The sequence below is a fragment of the Chrysemys picta genome, chromosome 7 (assembly GCF_011386835.1).
Source record: "Chrysemys picta bellii isolate R12L10 chromosome 7, ASM1138683v2, whole genome shotgun sequence".
NCBI classification, from domain to species: Eukaryota; Metazoa; Chordata; order Testudines; family Emydidae; genus Chrysemys; species Chrysemys picta.
The window spans coordinates 71,031,241-71,052,931 of record NC_088797.1 but is presented as its reverse complement, the minus strand read 5'-3'; the positions used below and the strand labels follow the sequence as shown (position 1 = coordinate 71,052,931).

Genomic DNA, 21,691 nt, shown 5'->3' with positions numbered 1-21,691 from the left:
CCTCTGTACACTGCGTGGACATCTTCAGAGAACTATCCACGATGACTCCAAGATCTTTTTCCTGATTTGTTGTAACTAAATTAGTCCCCATCATATTGTATGTATAGTTGGGGTTATTTTTTCCAATGTGCATTACTTTACATTTATCCACATTAAATTTCATTTGCCATTTTGTTGCCCAGTCACTTAGTTTTATGAGACCTTTTTGAAGTCTTCACAGTCTGCTTTGGTCTTAACTATCCTTAGCAGTTTAGTATCATCAGCAAACTTTGCCACCACACCTTTGCCCTTTCTCCAGATCATTTATGAATAAGTTGAATAGGATCAGTCCAAGGACTGACCCTTGGGAAACACCACTAGTTACCCCTCTCCATTCTGAGAATTTACCATTAATTCCTACCCTTTGTTCCCTATCTTTTAACCAGTTCTCAATCCATGAAAGGACCTTCCCTTTTATCCCATGGCAGCTTAATTTACATAAAAGCCTTTGGTGAGGGACCTTGTCAAAGGCTTTCTGGAAATCTAAGTACACTATGTCCACTGGATCCCCCTTGTCCACGTTTGTTGACCCCTTCAAAGAATTCTAATAGATTAGTAAGACACGATTTCCCTTTACAGAAACCATGTTGACTATTGCTCAACAGTTTATGTTTTTCTATTTGTCGGACAATTTTATTCTTAACTATTGTTTCGACTAATTTGCCCGGTACAGACGTTAGACTTACCGGTCTGTAATTGCCGGGATCACCTCTAGAGCCCTTTTTAAATATTGGCGTTACATTAGCTAACTTCCAGTCATTGGGTACAGAAGCCGATTCAAAGGACAGGTTACAAACCTTAGTTAACAGTTCCGCAATTTAAATTTAAAGAAATTTAAAGAAATTTCAAAACATAGATGCCAGTTTTATTTAAAAGTTTTACTGCTTCGTTCTATGTGCTCACTTTCGTAACCAATATCAGAAAGCAGAAGACATAAAATCAGTTAATGGAAATCAAAATTACAATCAGTTACAAGCCAGCCCTGGATTTTTTCCCCTGTATTTTTTCTAGAAATCTGTGTACACAGTTTGTGCTAAAAGAATAAAGTCAGGTAATGTGAGTTATTCATCGATATTTCAAGCCTATGGGTTATCATTTCACGAGCCTCTCTAGTGGGAACAAACTGCATTGCTGCTGGTATGAACTGTCAGTTTTGCTTTGGAAATGCTTTTATTTACAGGTTATTGCAAAATGAATTTGTTTGTTCTTTACATTCCCCGGGCACATTTGAAAGCTAATTATAAGAAAAAGAACCTAAAGCTAGTGAAACAATAATTCACTCTTGTTGAACAAGGGCAGACCATTTGAGAAATGCCAGTTTTTCTGCAAACTATGATACATTAGCATAACAAGCACTGCAAAACCAAGGCAGCATCTGCCATCGCTGATAAATCATGTTTATATTGGGAGATAATGCAGGGATGATGAGGAGAAACCACCTTAAATTCTTCAACTAAATTTAGAAAAGTTATGAGAGGTGCATAGTAGTGTTTAACCTCATCATTTAAGATCTTAACATAATTCACACTCATTCCATCCACATAATCAGCCCCTTTTTGTCCCCAAATTACTGGTAATGGCACAGGTGCTGCTTCGGGTTTACTGAATAAATGAAAAGGTGCTTTAAAAATATACAGTTCTGAAGGGAAGGATGGCCTTGTGCTTAGCACTAGATTGGGATTTCATGAGAGCTGGGTTCAGTTCTAGGCTCTGCCACAGTCTTCTTGCACAACCTAGGATAAACCAATTATGTCTTAGCTCTGGTATACACTACCAATTTATGTTGGTATAAGTACATTACTCACGGTTGTGGAAAATCCACACCCCTGAGCGATGCATTTACACAAAGCTAACCCCTGGTGTAGACAGCGCTATGTAAGGGTGGGGGGGGGGCGGGGCTTCTCCCTTCAACATAGGTACCTTCCTGAGAGGCACGAGCTATGCCAACAAGAGCTCTCCTGTCAGCAAAGGTAGAGTTTTCACTAAGCACCACAGTGGCATGGCTGCACCAGTGCAGTGCTGCAAGCCCTTAGTTTCCCACCTCTTAGAGAGACAAGGTGGGTGAGGTAATATCTTTTATTGGACCAACTTCTGTTGGGGAGAGAGACAAACTTTCGAGCAACACTGAAAAGATTAAAAGATATTACCTCATCTGTTTTGTCTCTCTGATAACCTGGGACCAACACAGCTACAACCACACTTTCCCACCCTTTGTTTGTCCTGTCTACTTAAACTATAAGCTTTTCAGGGCAGGTCTGTCTCTTCCTAATGTACATTGCCTAACTGATTTTGGTTGGGGCCCTCTATGTGCTACCATAATAATAAGTCTGCTACATCCAGAAGGTAAATATGGTAAGCAAGACAGAACTAGTTATGTGATATGAACTAGGCGGAAGGTATCAGTTCCTCAGCATTGAACTTTTCTAATGGAATATTCATATAAGATTCAACACCAAAATAACTCAGTATTGGAAAAATTTATATTGAGCTGGCCCCACAAGTCAAAGGGCATAGATTGGTTATATCTGGGCCATGTCACATAACACACTTCGTTTTCACACAACTCTTTCTTTGCTATTGGAGCCCAAAATTCCAACATTCCTAGTGATTTCCTCATTGTACTCTTTCCTGGCAAAGTTGAGGGATTATTCCCCCATTTTGTTTTACCTTTTTCTTTGAACATAGTGCTCAGGAATCATGCCAGTTAACAGCCACGGAGACTAACACACTATCCCCAAAACAGGTACATCAAGGTACATCATGGGCAGTGGTATCACAAGTTTTCCCTAACTGCCTTGCCAACCATGTTCTGGAGAAACATCCTCTAGTGCTGCCAGAGTAGTTCAAATCTCCATGCTTATTTCTTGGGCACCACCAACGAGGACCCCAATGAATCCTAATACCAATTGTGATGGTATTATTTTGCTTGTGTTTTTGCACATTTTGGTCCACTGGAAACTGGCCAAGACAACCAAAGTTCATGTCACACATACCACTAGAACAGCTCCAACTGCCTTTTGCTCTAACTGGAAGACACTAAGTATCTCCTCTGAGAGGTACTGTTTATGTGGACTTTGGAGAACTTGTACCTGGGATTCAATACTTCGTATATTTAGAAAAACGAAACTCTAAAAGGCAGAGAAATGGGTGTAGGCCCTATAGCTTCTATCTTGGCTCAGGTTTTAAAGTTTGAAGAGACTTGGAAACTGGTCCAGTTTGGGCCTCTCTCTTCTAACAGACTGATGTGTAATGGCCAAAGACAACCCCTAGCAGCTGATTTTTGGTGGATTCTTCAATAAGATATTTGAGGTCTCTCCTAGATCTGAATAAGGGGGAAGGGGGCAGAAGAGTAAACAATTTATTTACTAGCTTCTGAAAAACAAGTCTCCAATTTAAGAGACTTACGAGTAGCTCAGGCTTATCACCATATGTGCTTGCTTTTTATCAAAAGTGTGGTAGCTTTTAGTCTGTTAGGGGATTAATAGGCTGTAACTGTGGTAATTGTTTGACATGATTCCATTAGATACTTTCTTATCAGCCCTATACACAGGTAAATTCTTCAAGATTGGGGGAAGTATCCCTCATGACACCATGGAGGGGGTTATGTCCATCATGTCACTTGTAAGTTTTGCATATAACGTAGACAATGAAAGACTAAATTCAACAGTGTAAGATTGATATATTTTCTTCCGCTGCTACCTCTCCCCCAAGAACCAGGAGGAGAAAAATGAGGGAGAAAGTTTGTTGTTTTTTTCCCCTCGAATATGCATATAAATAAATACTGACAGACTTTTTTCATGCTTCTAGCAGCACAGCACAACTACAGTGATTTTCAATCAGACCTCCCAATCCAGTTCTCAAGGGTTTAAAATTTAGTTATTAAAAATAAATTAATCTGGTGCACACAGCCTCATTCTTACAAAACTACAGATAGAACGTCCACTCTCTCCCCTGAAAATTATAAAAAAGTATTACATTTTGCAGGCAGTTTAATTCATAATGTGAACTATTTCCCTTTGATATTTCAAAGTAATATCTACCTAAATGGGAGGTAATATGGCCCAGATTCTGCATAGACTTACATGTTTAACTATAAGCACTCGAGGAGTGGTCTCAATGAGCTCAATGGGACGTCTCCAGCGTGAAGTTACCTTGTGTGTAGTCTTTGCAGGATGGGGGAGCGAATTCATGTTCATCATGAGGATTTTTACTTAATGTATAGTATTAGAGGCTTATACTAAATGAACATGGGTACCACGAATGGAAATTAAGTAAAATATGAAATCCAAATACTGTTCCACCAGTTCCTTAACTCTACTCAATCCTGCTGTGCTTGGGTACTTACAGTTGTCTCAGACATGCTATGCCTCTCCCACACAAACCCCATGTGGTCTAAAACAGTGGTTCTCAGACAGCTGTACGTGGGTAATGTCTGAGCTATACAGATCCTTCCAGGTGGTTCACAGAACCACAGGATGAAATTCTTTGAGAACTAAGCAGCAGAGGCCTGATTCAAAGCCCAATATAGACAGTGAGTCTCATTCCACTAACTTCAAAGGGTTTTGGATCAGGCCCTGAAGATAGGATGTTCGGCGGGGAAGATGATGAAAGGATTATTTACTTATTGTATGGAATTAAAAGGAACCTAGTCCCACCCAGGTAGATAAAAAAAAAATATGATTTTCTACACACAGGGGAGTTAGTTTGTCAGACTCATGTTACTTGAGCACACTGTTTTGCATATTAATATTTAATCACATAAAACATTCAGGATCTACACACTTTATCATTATGTTTAAAACCAGAATCAGCTGGCATAAAAAAAAATAATCAAAATGCTTAGTTGGATCCAGGTTATAGTCTCCCCTTAGTAAAGTTGCAGGGGAAAGCTAGCAAGAACATATTTAACCCTTTGCTATTTATGTATGACATTTCCCGATTTCATTTGGGACAACAGAAGAAAGCTTGTGCATAAAGCAATCAAAATGCCATTGCAGCTGCCTCCTGTCACTTCTGTATTCCACAGCCCCAAACTGTGAATTTGGCACATTGTGTACGATATACAGGATAATAAGTACAGTTGAGATATTAACAGCTCAGAATCAGGACAGAATACTTTGGGGAAAAAATGCTTATAGTGCAGAGCGGCAAGTAGCCATGATTCCATGCCAGATGTGATCTTGCTCACTGCAACACATTCCCCAAATCAGCACTTGTTATTAATCAAATGTTATAACAAGCTGCCTGCAACAGCACTCTGCAACCATGATTAATGAGCCAGCAGATTTTAAAGGGAACAGAGTCACTTTTTTCAGACACTGAAGTCTCTAGGCTAGAAAAGTACAGATACAAACTTCAACTTCAGCTACGTTATTCAAGTAGCTGAAGTTGCGTATCTTAGTTTGAACTGGGGGGTTAGTGTGGACCAGCCCACTGTCACTACTCAGGCAAAAAAATGTATTGAAGTTAATAGGAATTTTACTCAAGTAAAGAATGAATAAGAACCGAATGATCATCTAGTGCTGAGAAGCTACACAATACAAGACCTACTGAAGATACTTATAATTCAGAAAGAGCCTTGGGTGAGGGAAGGAATTGTTTATTTGTTTTAAACACAGCTATTACTGGATAAGGAAAGGATTTCTTGTTGTATCCAGTTAGACATGGATCAGACTGGTTCCAAGAATGTTGGCCACCTACCTGACAAGCCTACATAAATAATTTTGAATTGCCGTAAAGGAACATACACATTCACCATTATGTGTGGGATCACATTATTAATTACTCATGGCTATTAGGGTAAGCATGAGGTATTGTTAAGTTGTTCAGAAATCCCCAGAGTTTCTTTAATTAAATCATTATTTGTCCAAAATTTCATACCACAAAGGGCATTATTTCACCATTCTCAAGTTTGAAACATTTCAGTCATCCAATCAGGCAGCAGAAACAATACCACATGATTTACATGACCAGATACCACCAAGAGTCAAAAAAGCCATGAAAAGGCACAAGGAGAGGAGACAGAGAACAAGTAAAATCAAACGTAAATTATAATTATATATAAAAAATAAATTCAGAGAAGCAAAAAATAAAGGGAAGGAAGAAAAATGGGGATCTGAAGGATGTAAGCTATTTTTGTCTTAGAGACCTTGAAACTACTGCTGTAGTGCAAAGATTCCAGCCTGCTTTTAGGAGCATTGAAGCATAATTTGTTCATATTTCCATTATTATTATTTACATTAATATAAATAAAAGGGATGTAGGGGGTGCTAATTAAGGCAGTGGACTGAGACTCAGGAGATGTAGGTTCAGTTCCTGGTTCTGTCACAGAATGACCTTGGGCATTTAATCGCTTTGTGCCTCAGTTCTCCATCTGTAACTAGAAGATGACAATACCTCCTTTATTTCCCCACTTTGACAGTCTTGTCTGTTTAGGCTGTAGCTTTTTCTTTTCTTCTTCTTTTGTTAACTAAGTGTATACCGAGCACCTGGCAAACAGGGCCCTTGTCTTGGTCTGGGGTCCTAGAAATGTCTGTGATATAAATTGTCAAATGGCCCCAATAAGGGATCACAACATTATTGTTCTAGGAACTGTACAAATATGTAGTAAAGGGACTCTCTTCCCTAAATAGCTTGCAATCTAGGTTAGTAACATGAAACATCAAGTGGATGAAAGAAATAAATGGACAAGGGAGAGGAAAAAGGAGGATGAGGTAACAATGACACAAAACATAAAATAGCCTGGCTGAAGTCCCTTAATACCAAGTGGGCATGGGATAAAGTGAGAAGAGTACAGACTAACAAAACCCTCGGACTATCACATCCTTGTATTCATTTAAGTAGACCTGGCATAAAACACATGGTCCCATTGTGCTAAAGGCATAGCAATTAAGGGTTTCACATGTATTTTCTAAAGAAACTGACTAGAGTTCTCTTTGCTGCAAATGTCAGACCCAGTGTGCTAAAAGCTTTCAAAGACAGACATCCAGCAGGTAACAGACCAATTTGGGCAAGTACTGTTTAAATAACCATTAATCTTTCTTCAGTGATCACGTTGTAATCTCTGTAAATTCTTGATACGAGCTGCTTGAAAATTGCCTGTCATCAATTATGACTCATGAATGTAACTTGAAGTAATGCACTTACTGTCATTGAATACAGCAACTTCCAAAATGTCATATACAAATACAGAGCGTGAGCTATAATAATGCTGATCTCATACTGAGCAACATGGGAATAACCCAATGGCAGCCAACACAATAGAAGAACTACAAGTGATCCATTTATGAGCCTTTTCTAATTTAAAGATCACAAGCCATTATTGACAGAAAACATGGCCATGTAGGAACTTTAACTCATGCTCTGAGGACACACTTGGTGATGTCCAGGATCTTCCTCAAATACAAATTAAGTCTCAAAAGCCGCTAAAAATTGTGGTATAATACGATAGAAATCTTCCAGCTAAGAGGGCATTGCACCTCGCACCACCGTAATAGTCACTCACAAGAAAAAAAAAAAGATTGATTCAGACTCAGATCCTGATGCTACTGTTGTAAATTCTGTTTTGTTTCTGCACTTCTACTTAATCCTCCACTTCCTAAAGTTGGACTTCCCCTCATTTCTGTGGTCACATTTTACTGTGCTCCTTACACAATTCAAAATGAAACATGAAAGCATGTTTTTATCAATCAGAAACGGTTAGAAGCTGGGAAGGGAAATACATTAGGCTTTCACCTCAGGAGAGCTGCATTCAAATACTGGCTTAGGTCTGAAGAGGAGAAAAAAAAAACTTTGATCATCTCATCCTAATACCCACGTGTACAAATCACAAAGCTGCCATTTGTTATGACAGCCAGTCGCTGCTCAAGGGAAGTCTAAGACTGTAATAGCAGAGAAATTGCTGGGCAGCAGTGGGTAAAAGCTAGGCAATTGGTTGAGTACCTACACCTGGACCAATACTGCCAGGTGCTGAGCAATGTCAATGCCCACTGACCTCAGTGGGAATTGTGGGGACTCAATGCCATACAGGCGGTATTCAGCACCTGGTAGAATCAATGCCATTGTGATGCCTGGTTCAATTCAGTGCTATAAATTATTCACTTTCATGAAGAGCAGAAAATTCAGTAGCAAAACTTGATGTTGTAGTGGGTCCCTTTTTATGTGTGTGTTTTCAATAAGCTTAGTGTTTTTATTTTAGTTCTAAACTCAACACACACAATGTGGGATTAATAGTAGTGTCTGCTTAGGAGGGGAACAGCAGAGATTCAGCAAATCAGGACAGACATGCACTGCCAGAGCTGTTTGTATGGGAAGTTTTCACTGAGCTTGCCCGCCTTCACTATGCCTGTCTCTAGCAAGTGTGTCAAGTTCTCATTTGAATTACCACAGCAGATATTATGTTTCCTCCCCCCTCCCCATATTAAAACAAACAACAATACAATTATATGGATATAAATTAAATACTAATTAACCTGAATCTAGTATGTATAATTTTGTTAGTCACCTGAAAAGGCAACCAAAGCTTATGGGGAATTCCACTACCCACCCTGTAAGCCTCCAGTTTTTTGCCAGGCGATCAAATAAGCATTACTGTGCATATGAATTAGGAACAAACTATTTTTTCTTTAAAAAAATAATAATAGTTTGCAAATGGTGAAAATGGCTGTCTTCCAAATGAGTGCTTTCCACAGCATTCCTGGGGCTCGGGAAGGCTAGGTTAATCATGAAGTTGGATGACAGGCAGAAATGCTTTCTATGAGGTACAGTACATCATAGAAGTTAGCTTCTTCTAAGTTGGCCCCTTGGTGCCTTAGGAGTAGCTCATTAAAAAAAGATGGGGACAGGGCAGCTTGATTAAGTATGAGCTGACAGTTTTGAAAGATGGTTATCAGAGTGCAGTTGCATTTTCTACAAAGTGATTACAGAGAGTCAGCTACCATTTGGTCCTGTTCCTCCCATGCAGCCGGCACTTGCCAGTGCACTGTAAAAACACCTTCTAAAAGGTAAAGACCTGTTTAACAGATTAGTACTGACAAACTGGGTCAAAAGTTAAGATAGGATATTGTGCAAACCCTTAGTTGCTAAAGAATCTCCACAGTATTGTCCCCTCTCCACATCAGCACAGGGACAGTCTTGCTCAGAAAACAATTCTGGCTGGCCAGCTCTGTTGTGTGGCAACTCCCTAGAATTGCACTCCATCAAGGGGTTGGGGTGGGGGGGGGGGAAAGGCACCCACGGGTGGCAACTACAGGAGAATACAATTCCTAAGGGTGTCATTCTGCTGCAGGGGAGCAAGTGACCTCAGGAGCTGGAGATTTGGCCTCACAATATCCATCGTAGACATAGATAAACCTGCTGTCCACTCCAGCAGGGTGGGGGGTGTGGTGGGGAGGAGCAAGACTTGGCTCTCAATGGAATTAGTTGACATAAGCTCTGTTTGGTAAATCTGGAAGGCTTCTGCTGACTTCTTGGTGAATGGGGACAAGATGGACCCTGGACTGGATTCACACCTGAGATATAGAGACGAAAGGCTGTGTATCCTATTTCTAGTCCCCTAAGACATTCATCTCCCCTATCTAATATCATCATCATCATCATTATGTAATTATTTTCAGTTGATGAATAGGAAGAAAAAGGTTGAAAAATCTTTCCTTAACTTTAGCATTTCAGTTATACTTTCTGAGGGTGGGGGCCTTTTGGGGTGTTTGAGCTTCTAATAAACAGGGAAACAGTATTGACAGTGGGTTCGTTTCACTTGGACTGACTTAATCCGATCAGTTTTGATCTTTTCACCACTTCGTCCCACGCAAATACTAAACCTGAAGATAATTTTTATGATAGAGACCTCAAAGGGAAGTCTTAGTAAGCAAGATGAAAATGCATTTGCATCTTGAAACAGGCCAAGCAAAATCAATTCTTCATAGATGATGTTTATTAGACACAGGGAAGCTAAAAGCCTGTGGGTGTAATCTGTGAAATTATGCACGCTTTAACATGCGCCTCAGATAGTAAAAATAACTGCAGAGTTGTGCATTATCAGTAGTGCTGATTTGCAAATTTTCACCAATTGTTTTTAATTCTTCTTCCCTCCTATTAGATCTAATCAGCTACTAAATACTCTTCTTCAGGTGCAGAATTCATCATTTTTATGCCCATAAAGGAGGCACTTTAATTTGCAATGAAGACTGAAACATAATAGAGTACTGTGTAGCATTCCTTACATAGGCTTTTAATGAGGGACCTCTCTCTCTATGGTACTTGTATGACCCCCCATTACAAAGCACTCACAATATTGTAATGCATTTATCCTTAGTTCCTCTGTGAGGTAGTGAAGTACAATTACCCCATTTTACAATTGGGAAATTGAGGCACAGGGAGACCAAGTGACTTACCTAGGGTCACAAGGTAGTCTGTGTCAGAGCAGGGAACTGAACCCAAGTCTCAGGCTAGCTCCCTAACCAGCCGACCACTCTTCCTCTCTAGGTGCCACTTTAAAACAAAGAGCTAAATATTCACAGATCTGACCACCAATCACAATTATGAAATTGCTTTGCAAACACTCAACCCAAGAGAAGTTCTGGTGATCTTCTGGCAGTGGCATTATTTATTCTCACTGTATATAAAGAATACATAGATTTTACTTTATCTGTACTTTTCCACTTCTCATGTGATTAAAGTTCTCTAGAGAGTTAGGGCCAGATTTTCCAAGGCATTTAGGCTTCTAACAATGCACATACATGCCTACTGGGACTTTCAAAGGTGCCCAAATGAAGGAGGTGCCTAATTCCCATTGAAATCAGGGCCCTGGTTCTGGACTCTGATAAGAGACTTACACAAGAAAGGGGCAGGGGACACTGTATCTATGAGCTGTATGGACTTCTCACTCCTTCCCTTCATGGGCGATTCTCAGCTGGTACAAAGTCCTATGGGGATAAACTCCCTCCTAAACATGAGTGCCTCCCTTGGTCTACCTCTCAAACACTATTATGGCTGCCAAGCAATCTGCACCAACAGCCCAGTCTGTTTTTCCTGGCTCTCCTGAACAAGTCTGAGGTGGTTCCCTTCTTTCCTCCATTACTATGGAGTCCTCACATCATGACTGCTATCAGTGGTGTCAATTTACCATTCAGACAGTGCTCAAGAACAGCCAGACCTTCAAAACAATCCAAACAAAAGCAAAATTCTCTGCCATTTACACTGACTGTAACCCTCACCTGACTCATCCTAATGGGCAAGGTGATCACCCAGTAGAAGAACTACAGTGTGGTGAAGACAGAATATAACTGAGAGAAACATCCCCAGGTTTCTCAAATATACAGAATTGCCCAGCTTTAAAAATCAAGGTAAATCCATCTGTATTCCTCAAAGTGGGCCACCCTGAACACAATGGAGTAGAAATGACCTAACAAACCGCAATACCTCCAAAGGGCTATTGAACAATACACCTTTAAACTCTATAATCTGGTATTTATTCTATAGACAGTTTTATATAGATATGGTGCTACTGTTCATGCACTTGCATGATGGATTATAATCACATTTTTTCTATTCCACATTATTTTTTAAAGATTACTGTAAAGGGGGAAAAGGTCCAGGAAAAATTCAACAGCTAATTGTTTGTGTAACCGAAAAGGCCTATAACAACAAAAGAAAGGAAATCCCCAAGATAAGAATAAAACTGTAAAATGGGACTTAGGCCATAATTCACTCTGCAATGCCTAAACCTTGCATAGGTCTGAAAACTGCAGCACTAACACTTGCAGAATACCTACAATAAACAGAGCCGCCACAGTAATTGTTACATTATTCAAACCTCTCCAGTGTATAGGTACTGCACAGTCAGTTATGGTCTAAGACTCCATTTCAGCTAATCACTTAAGCACAGAATTAACTTTAAATGAGTGCAGAAGTTGCATTGATTTCAATAGGATTTAGCACCTGCTTAAGTTCTTAGCTGAACTGGGGGCATCAGGACCAGATCTTCAGCTGACGTTGCTGTCATAACGCCATCAATTTCAGTTAAACCACAACAATTTAGTCTTCAGTTTGGGTCTGTTATGTCACGGGAGGTCTTCATTAACCCTTCCCTTGCATTGTGGATGAACAACATACCAAAGCAATCCATGCTCTCAAAGAGTGCATCACAGACCGTGTGCAGTTTAGCTGACAACCTACATTAAACCCAGGGATTAGCATTTGAAACCTTCTGTACCAAAAATAGGTTTATTCCACTTGAGACAAAGTTGCAGTAGAAATTACATTTTATTCTCAGATTTAGAAAAGATGTTACATGGTAAGTGTGTTGTGTTCCCCCTCTAATGTTTAGTCCACAGAGGGCAAGAGCTAACTATTGACTGAAGAGTTACTCCTTTAGCTCCGGTGGCAAAGCTCTGTGCCTTTGGTGAAGTTCCCAGGTTCTAACCTTTCTGAAATGCAGGATGGGGCTATTACAGGGACAAGACTAACAAAATACTAAACATTTACTTAGGTTTGAGTGTATCAAAGCACAGTGATAAACATACTTGGCAGTCAATCTGATAAAAAGGGACACTGTTCTAGTTTTTTCTATGAAAAAAATGTATCCTTTTTTGTTGAAAAAAATGTTAAAGTGTTTCATCCAGCTCATTCTAACAACTAGATAGAGCTCAACCTTAAAAGGCTTAAAGCATTTACAAAGGTGGGAAGTATTATCCCCATTATACAGAAAAGGAAACTGACGGACAGAGGTCACACAGCAAGTCTGTGGCAGAGTCAGGAATAGAACTGAGATGTCCTAATTCAGTCTGGTGCTCTCACCACTGGATAATGCTGACTCCTAGCACATTACGATCTGGTCCACCAGGGGATACCAAAAAACTACTTATAAATGGGCATTGTACTTTACCTTATAAAGCTGAAACAAAGGCCACAATTTGAAACCAATATGGCTCCTTTTCAGAATCCAGATTTCATCTTGCAACAAGTTAAGACAAGAATGGGTGCTCAAAGCTTGAGTTCTACCTTTGATTTTCCTTTTACCGCCCTAGACTTGAACTCCCTGAATTTCTGACATTAAATATCTGTCATTACATTTTTTCCTATGTCATTTCCCCATCAGGGTCTGCTCTCACCTCAGAGTAACATCTGGATGAAGCATGGCAGAGGACTTCACCTCCCACCCCACTGGCTGCTTCCTTGGCCCAGTCCCACCTGGCATCTTCTGCTGACACTCTCTCTGGGTCTTCTGTGGCATGGCTCTTCAACCAAGCCACATAACTGTTCTCCCTAAAGATCCAACTTACAGCTGACAAACTATGACCAAACTTTTAGTTGCCTGCCCCTCTTGGGCTCAGCTACAATCCATTGCTTCATGGCTCCTCCTCCTGGACCCTGCAGAGAGTCTCTTGAACCAGTTCTTCCCCAGCAGGATTCCTCCACTACTTCCTTTCACCAGGGATTCCAGCAGTTTACCTCTGAGGATCAGCCAGCTCCATGTAGACCCTAGATCAGGGCTCCCCTACAGGAGCTTACTCTGTTCTCTTTCTCCTGTTTCAGGCCCTAGTTCAGGGATCCCCAAACAGGAGCCTACCCAGGGTGACTCAGCCTGACTTTTCTCATGCTTTTCCCAGAGGAGAACCCCCCTGGCTCCTTTCTCCAGGGTCTTCCTTCCTCTACTGAGTTCCCAGCTCTATCTAGAGAAGTCGTGCTTGCGATGTTTCACTACCACAGTTGGGGTCAGTCTTTCAAAGCCCCATTACATGCAGCTGGGGTTGCTAATTAGCCCTTATGTTGCTAGCTCATTAGGTCGGCTGAGGGATGACTGCTAAGTCATGGGCAACGCTAAGTCCACCTTGCCTCAAAGGGCCAGCCAGCCTGTGACACCCCCCCACCCCGATAATATGACAGTAAAAGCAATAAACATTATGGGCCAGGTTGTAAACCCCTTACTCACACTGGTGAGGAGTTACCCACTTGAGTAGTCAACGGGATTACTCTTGTGAGTAACTGCTTGTCATTGTAAGCAATTCACAATCTGGCCTTATACATATGTGTGTGTGTATAAACAAATATTTATATAGAGCTAGGTTATGGATACATACATCACACATACATGCATATGTCTAAGTAAGTATGTAGCAGAATACACAGTATGTGATTAACAACATTTCCTTTGCATGCCCGATAGCCCTTTAAGAAATTTGTCTTCATGTGCCAGTCTCTCTCAGAAAAGAGTCTTATAAAAGTGTAAGCTTGATCAGCAAGCTCATGTCTCCTATAGCTTAGAATATAACATGCCCCATATCTCCATATCTCATCATTCATTTTGTCTGCTATAATGGGGCGTTGTATTAGAAAGCTATTTTATTGAGACTTATGTACAGTACAAAGATCTGTGAATCAAATGACAAAACAATGTCTCTCTCTCAATAGTGTGACAGAGGGGAATACACTGACACAGAGGCATATTTTTCTTTAGTAACTGTTTGAAGCTGAAAGCTGCTGGAAGCTGAAATTAGTGTCACTGGGAAATAGATGACAAGCTCATGGAAGATGGAAGACAGAAACTTAGTCCAGCTCCCTATCAAAGGCAGAAAATTGTTACAGGTGGACGGCAAACTTTACAAGGCCTGGTTCAATTTGGATGGGTCACCATAAATCTGGATATATCAGCAAATCTCATGGGTTTAGATAACCCACTAAATCAGATTTCCTGTATTACTTGGCTTCAGTCTGGCCACAAGTAACATGAAAACAATTTCTCTTGATGTGTTTTGGAATGCTTGACAAAGCAGGATATGTGGAGAGCAGTCTGGTTTTAAAAAGAAAATATGCTAATCATTTCTAGTTTGTTTTGGGTTCAACGCAAAGTCCAGCTGAATGTTTGGGTCAGTTTTTATTTTGCCTAAACCAGTCTTCCTACCTCTGTTTTTAAGATAACTGTCTACGAGCATTGTGGCAAACTTAGAACTTCTTTCATCTTTCCCTGTTTTAGCTGGTATGTTTCTCTGAAAATTTATTTTTTAAGCCCTAAGCAATATCTTATTGTTGAGGCTTATTTATATACAAGACTTGAAATGCATTTTTGCAACCAAGTATATGGTCTCATGCATTCCTCTTTCATCCCCAGATTGTGCATGAATAGCAAAATGCATATCCAAGCATAACTAAGGCTTAAAGAACTGATTAAAATAAAAAGGGATGCAATGCTTTGTTCCAACACTAACCAAATTAAATCCATCCCTGAGGCTGAAAAATGTGTGGCTAAACTTTCAGTGGTTTGTTTTTGAAAACATTTGGTCATCTCTGCAGTCCTTAGTTTTATCAGAAAACATTATTATGTATTTAGTGCTGACAATGTACACACTGTTGTTTATACACTAAAATACAGTCCCTGGCCTAAGTCTTAGAAGACAAATACACTGGGAAAGCCTTGAAGTGAGAATAACAGAGTGTGGGTGTGTGTTGATTTATGTTATTTGTTTAGATCAGCTGGTTTCCTGTGGGTATTGCAGCAGAAGTGAGTTTTTACAGGGATTTGAATGAGGAGCAGTCAATAGCTTTAGAAAATGGGTAAGGAAGGTTATTCCCCCCATGGGATGTATGGGAAAGAAATGGGATACACTGCAAACAGAAATTCTTCCAGTCTTTTATACTCTGACAAATCATATCTGAAATAAATCCCCAAATTGGTTTGCTCTCACCCAGTGTCTATTCCCTATCAATTTATTGATTTCCACAGTGTGCTATCAACACTGAGATTGCTGTGAAGAACTAGCAGTGAAAGATTTCATACTGAGCTGAGGGTCTGTTTTTCCAATGGCTTTTTTGGTAGAAGAGAATAATTTAGTATCTGTTTTGTACACTATGACTGCTGTATTGATTACATCTCTTACAAGTTGCTATAGACTGGATCTAACATATAAAATCAGAGTCTTGGCCAGCAAGACCACAATCTTCCCTTGCTTAATATTTCAGATAACGGCTGAGACAACCCAAGTGCTCCTAGTCAACTGCCGAATGAAATTCACTGTAGTAATTAACTTATTCCCTGAAGCAGGAAATGTATTACCTTTAGCAAATTAACAGATGTAGTTATGCATAGGCTGTAAAGTTATCCAGCCCTTTGTTACACATTAATACCTAGAATGCTCTTCCAGGTTACACATACTTTGTAGCAGTACTGTTGTAAAGAACTGTGAAAATGAAAACTAAGGGAGGGAGTAAGCCCTCCATCATGGCCTCTGGGTGTTGCTGCAGGAGCAAACAAGGGACATAAAACCCTTAGGGAAGGAAAATTCTGTAGGCAGATGCTGTATAGGACAGCCATACGTTGCTCTTTGCAGGCTCCCTTGCAAGCCTCAGCGTAGGTGTTGGGAGGGAGCGGAGCACATGCTGCTACTAAGATTCTGGACAGTTTTGGTTTGCTGAGTTGCAAAATAGCTGGCTGCTACACAGTGAGGGCCATGGCAGCCCTTGCCGCACCCCAGAGAAGAGAAGGTGGAAAGACATCTTGCCAGGCAACCCATAGGTTGACTTCAATGGAACAATTCCAATTTACACCTGAGGACCTGACCCTAATGGATTCATCTCATTGAAGCATCCCTATATGAATACTCCACAGGCATATTACTTAGCTCTGTTCTAGACAACTGTTGACACCTGATCTTTCCCCCCTATTTATTTTTTCCTGCCTTGTCACTGTGCACAATGCCACTGAAACTGCTGGTCAGATCTGCACGTTCCTTTTATGCATCAATAAAGGAAACAATGAGTAACTGAAGCAAGTCATAAAAAGTTTCCTTTTTTTTTCCCTGGCACACCCTGATGAGTCAATATCTGGAGTTTTTGATATGCCCCTGCACTGTACAATTGATGAGCTCGAAAGCTTCATATCCCTGCAGGTCTCTAGGGACGCTGTTCGATCAAAGTCTTAATAAAAGAGATGTAGTAGTGCAACAAAGTCTCCTGCTTAATACAAGGTATTTCTTCTTGAAGCCACTCTTGAGGGAGAGTCAATGTAAGAGATGATAGAAGAGAAGTTGCACAGTAGACTGGTGTGATTAGAAAGTATCTGGGAGAACACACATGCACAGTCCTTATATTTAACTGCAAGAGGGACGATGGACTTTTAAATTATGCTGTATCACAGTATACCACATAAAGACGATTTAGATATTTTCATGCCAGCACTGCATGGTGTCTGTTTTTACCTATTTATCTCTAGAAACATCCAATATCATCTTCTGATTCTAGGATCAATGGTGAATTTACTATTAATGTTATACAACTCTGTCCCTTGCCTAGCTTTCTCAGAGTCTATAGAAAGAAACAGAAAAAGCCAAAGCATTCAGAGAATCAATCTTGCTCCACACAACACAACTAGGACTGAAATCAGGAAGACAGCAGGATAGTCAAGAACTCTTGCACACGCTAACTTTTTAAACCGCTCTATAAAATCATAATCATATAAATATTTTTGCTTACATTTTCAAAATTCTCAGTGTTTTTGGGTGCCCGCCTTAAAATATTCACCTCTCTAGCTGAGGTGCCACTTTGATGTGGTCAGAGAGTACTGGAGACACTGTCTAGGGCTGGGGGAAAGATCATATCTTTCTGTGTTCTACATGCCTCCTCTTCTTTCCTTTCTCCTCAACTCACCTGTTTTCAGCATTTGGGGGCTGCTGCTTCTCTCCCTCTCTTCCTTCTTTCCTTTTGGTTCAGGCTTGGGGGTAAGGAGGCACATACTTGGGGCAAGAGGGCACATATGCCATCTAGGCCCAGACTCTGGGATCTGTTCCAGCCTCTGCTGCCATCATTCAGTAGCAAGGCCTGGGGATTGCTCCAATGTAGTGTTGGTGAAGTGTGAGTGGAGTTGATACAATTTGTTTCCTAAGCGGGACAGCCATTGTGGGCTCCCTGTTTCAGCCCCAGCTTTAATCGACTTGCTGGATTTCTGGTGCCGCTAAGGGGTAGACCGATTGCCAGTTCACGTTATGCCTACACCTATGTAGTGACAGAGCAAAAACTAAATTTGCTGAGTTGTTTAAAACCACCACCACCATGCTCTGAGTTACTAGTGGTAAACATGTTTTTGTAGACAGCAAGTACAGAGATAATGACCCAGATTTCTGACAATTCTGATGGGAATAACCTTTTCCAGCTACTGAATGAAGTTTCACAGTCCATGCCAGTTTCACAGAATTAACATGAGTGTAATATTCCCTTCCCTCCTCCAACAACATTTGGAAATGAAATGTAATATGTATAACTTAAGTGACAACTAAATTTTCACAGTTGTTTAGATCGAAAGTCCTATGTTCTAGTGCTGAAAAGACACATTACATGACATTTTTCCATATGCATATTTCACAAAAGCATGTGTGTTAAAATGGCTGTTCATTTTTTCCATGACTGACAGCCAGAAGGCTGCTAGGAAGACAATCTACTCATCCAATGGTCATAGTAAAACAGTTGTTACCATGGCCAGGTAAAAACATTTTTTTCATTGGCATCATGAGAGAATAGATTTTGTGCCTGCACAGGTAAATTTCCATGATAGTTTTCCAAGGCTGGAACAGGGAATATCAAATATTTGGATTAGACGGGGGGAGGATCTTCAATTTACTGAACGTCTGGACATATTTGGATTTGGATATGGCAGAAATGTCTCATAAAAAGGAGGGTAAAATATGCAGGGCCATATGTTGGATTAGGGAGTGAGGGCAAATTATTTTTCTGATTTTACTATTATGCTTCCCAGTGACGACTGTGCTGAATGGCTGAACCACATAAGTCACGTGAGTTAAAATGCAGCCACCAACAGTTTAGAATGCTCAAGAGATTTGGTGACTTCCCTCAACTCCCTTTTGACGGTAAACTTATTATTTCCTGACTAAGAGCCAAAAAGAATAATCTTGCTCTTCAAGAAAAGTATTTTTGGGTTTGCCTATCCCTAGTATGTCTTCAGAGGGTTAAGTTGGAAATTTTCACACATGAAACCCAAGTATGCCTGTGCATCAAAACTTTAATTATGATATCTCAAATGCATGCATAAAAAGTGACATCTTTTAAGAACCATATGTTTCTGCTTTTAAAATAAAAACAAATTAAAATAATCCACAGAAGCTCTTACAGTGATTAAAAACTTCCAACCAATTGATCTAAATAACTCAATTAGCACCAAAGAAGCCCCAAGGGATCAGTCTTAGCACGCTCCCTTTATCTTAATTTTAGAGAAATACTGCTTTAACTGAGACGGTGCTTATTTGGCATACTGCAGTGGACACACAGGAATTTTGGAATTCATTTCACCTAGTCTCACTATACCACATGCAGATATAAACCCTCTGATGTAAGGAATGTAAAAACCTGCAATGAATTAATGGCATGCAGAATTATCTAGATAGATGTATAGCTACACAAAGCTGCAAATCTATAACATTGAGAACTCCTGCCTACAACTAATATCTAACCAAACTTAAACCCAGCAGCGAAGATGTCTATTTGTGTTCTGAGGGCCTGATCTAAAGTCCATTGAAGTCAATGGGAATCTTAATATTAATTTCACTGAGCCCTGGATCAGGCCCATAATAACTACTAAACTGTTTTCTATTGGATCAACAGTTATATGAAGATACAAAAACGTACCTATTACTAGCAGTGATGGGCACAGAAAGCTTAGTACCAAATACTGCATTCCTTAATTGGGCAGAACTCCAGGCTTGGTACTCAGTTGTTATGAACTATCTGCAAATACCTACTTCTGAGGAACTGCATGCATTAAAAACCACCCACTAAACTTCTTGGGCATTTCCCTTCTTACAGCCAATAAAACTAGCAACACGGAATTCGCCATGCTGGAAGAGACTAATGGTCCATTTGGTTCATTAGTCAATCTCCAGCTAAAGGCAAGGGCGAACTCTTCAGTAGATGGCACAAACCCTTTATCATGCACTTAATCATGCAATTTTATGCCACAAGGAGACATTTCAAGGCAGCAATATTTATTTAGAGCTGGACAAATACTAAACAATTTCCCCACTAATGCCAGTAGGATTTTAAAATTAATTATTATTATGTTCACAAGCTTGTGTATTTATTTTCCCTGAACAGTCTATTTACTGGCAGCAGTACGGAATGAATAAAGTTGCTGTCAGCAGAATTCATACAAACAGTGAATTTTAAGTGACTATATCAGAATAATAATGGAACGTGACTTTTGAACTCACTTCCCACAAGCATTCACACCAGAAACTTGAGGCTGAAAGCATGTTCAGCCAATCGAGGAAGAGAGATTATAATAGGGTGAAACCTGGATAAGTGTAAATTGGTAAAATGCCAGTGAAGTCAATGGATCTCTACCCGTTTATGCAGAATTTAGCCCCGTGAGAGTTAGAAAAATGAGCATACAGCTCAGACTCCCAATAACCAATAAAATTAAGTGCCTGCAAATGAGCTGGTGAAATTATCTAGCAAATAACTGATGAAATCTGAGAAAATGGTCATCCACGTGTGACAATTTGTGGACAAGAAAAAAAGGCAAAATTTGTCAAATTATTTGTTTCTAATTATAAATAATGAACTAATTTAGACAGGGAAAGCAATAGACCATTGTGCACAAATGAAGATCATTTATAATAATTGTAACTAAGCAATCACACTCATTATTAGGTACAGTGAGCCAAATGGCTTATCTGAACAGATCTTTCAAGCTCGCTCTCTCTCACACACACACCCTGACTGCACCTTTTCCCCCCAAAAAGGGCACACAGGAGAATTTCATTCAAATCAATTATTCTCCATCATTTCTTTGCATAGTGCTGTTAATCTATGCAGTGTAGATAGTGATTTTCATGTTGGGTGCTGAGAGCTCTATCAGCCTGGGGAAAGTCACTCCTCCTGAACTGTGATGTTTCTAACATATATAGCAAATGCCCCCCCCCCCCTTTTGTTATGGCAACAGCTGGTCAATCAGAGTTTATCTGTTTTTTAGGTCTCTGTCCTCTGGGTTAGTTTTTAAGTTTTCTGCCAAGGCCTGATCTAAGCATAGGTTATGCACCATGTATAGTACTGGTTTGTCCCCAGCCCTACCGAGAACACACTGTAACACACATCAAAGAGAAAGAAAATCTCTTTCCAGGCAGTTTTATTTTTCCAACATAAGCAAAAAGAAAACCCCACAAAAATAATTCATTCAGTCCACTCTGGTCTACGTCTCAGAGGGAATTTTCCACTTTGTCTTTCCCAGTTCTTTCTGCTGCAGGGCCTGCTGCAGGATTCTTCCTTGCTCTTTTAGCTAAGTACTGCCTTCCATGGCTCCCTCCCTGGAGCCATGTTTTTCTACTCCCAGGGGACTCTTGCAGCTTTTCCTAGGGAATGGCCTGCTGCTCCTACTCCCCTTTCCCTACTGATAGCCCCGCTCTTTAGAGGCAACACCTGGCCACGAATAAGGTGTAGTTTATTAGTGGCCTTCAAGGTCAGATCACTGTTACTGGTATGTTTGTTTTGGTTAGGAGTGTGATTTTTTCCCCAGTGAGATCACTGTATCGGTACAACCCCTAGTGTGGATGTAATTATACCAATACAAAGATGTCTTATACTGGTTCAGCTTGTTCCCCTTTCCATATGGGAATAAATTACACTGATCAAAACACATTTATACCCGTATAAATGT

The 21,691-nt window shown here is 40.2% G+C and overlaps 1 protein-coding gene across 16 annotated transcripts in view; it reads left to right on the top strand.

The window, feature by feature from the left end:
• Positions 1 to 21,691, top strand: part of RASGEF1A (RasGEF domain family member 1A) — a 278,684-nt gene that overhangs the window by 94,608 nt on the left and 162,385 nt on the right. The gene's annotated exons all lie outside the window — the stretch shown is intronic.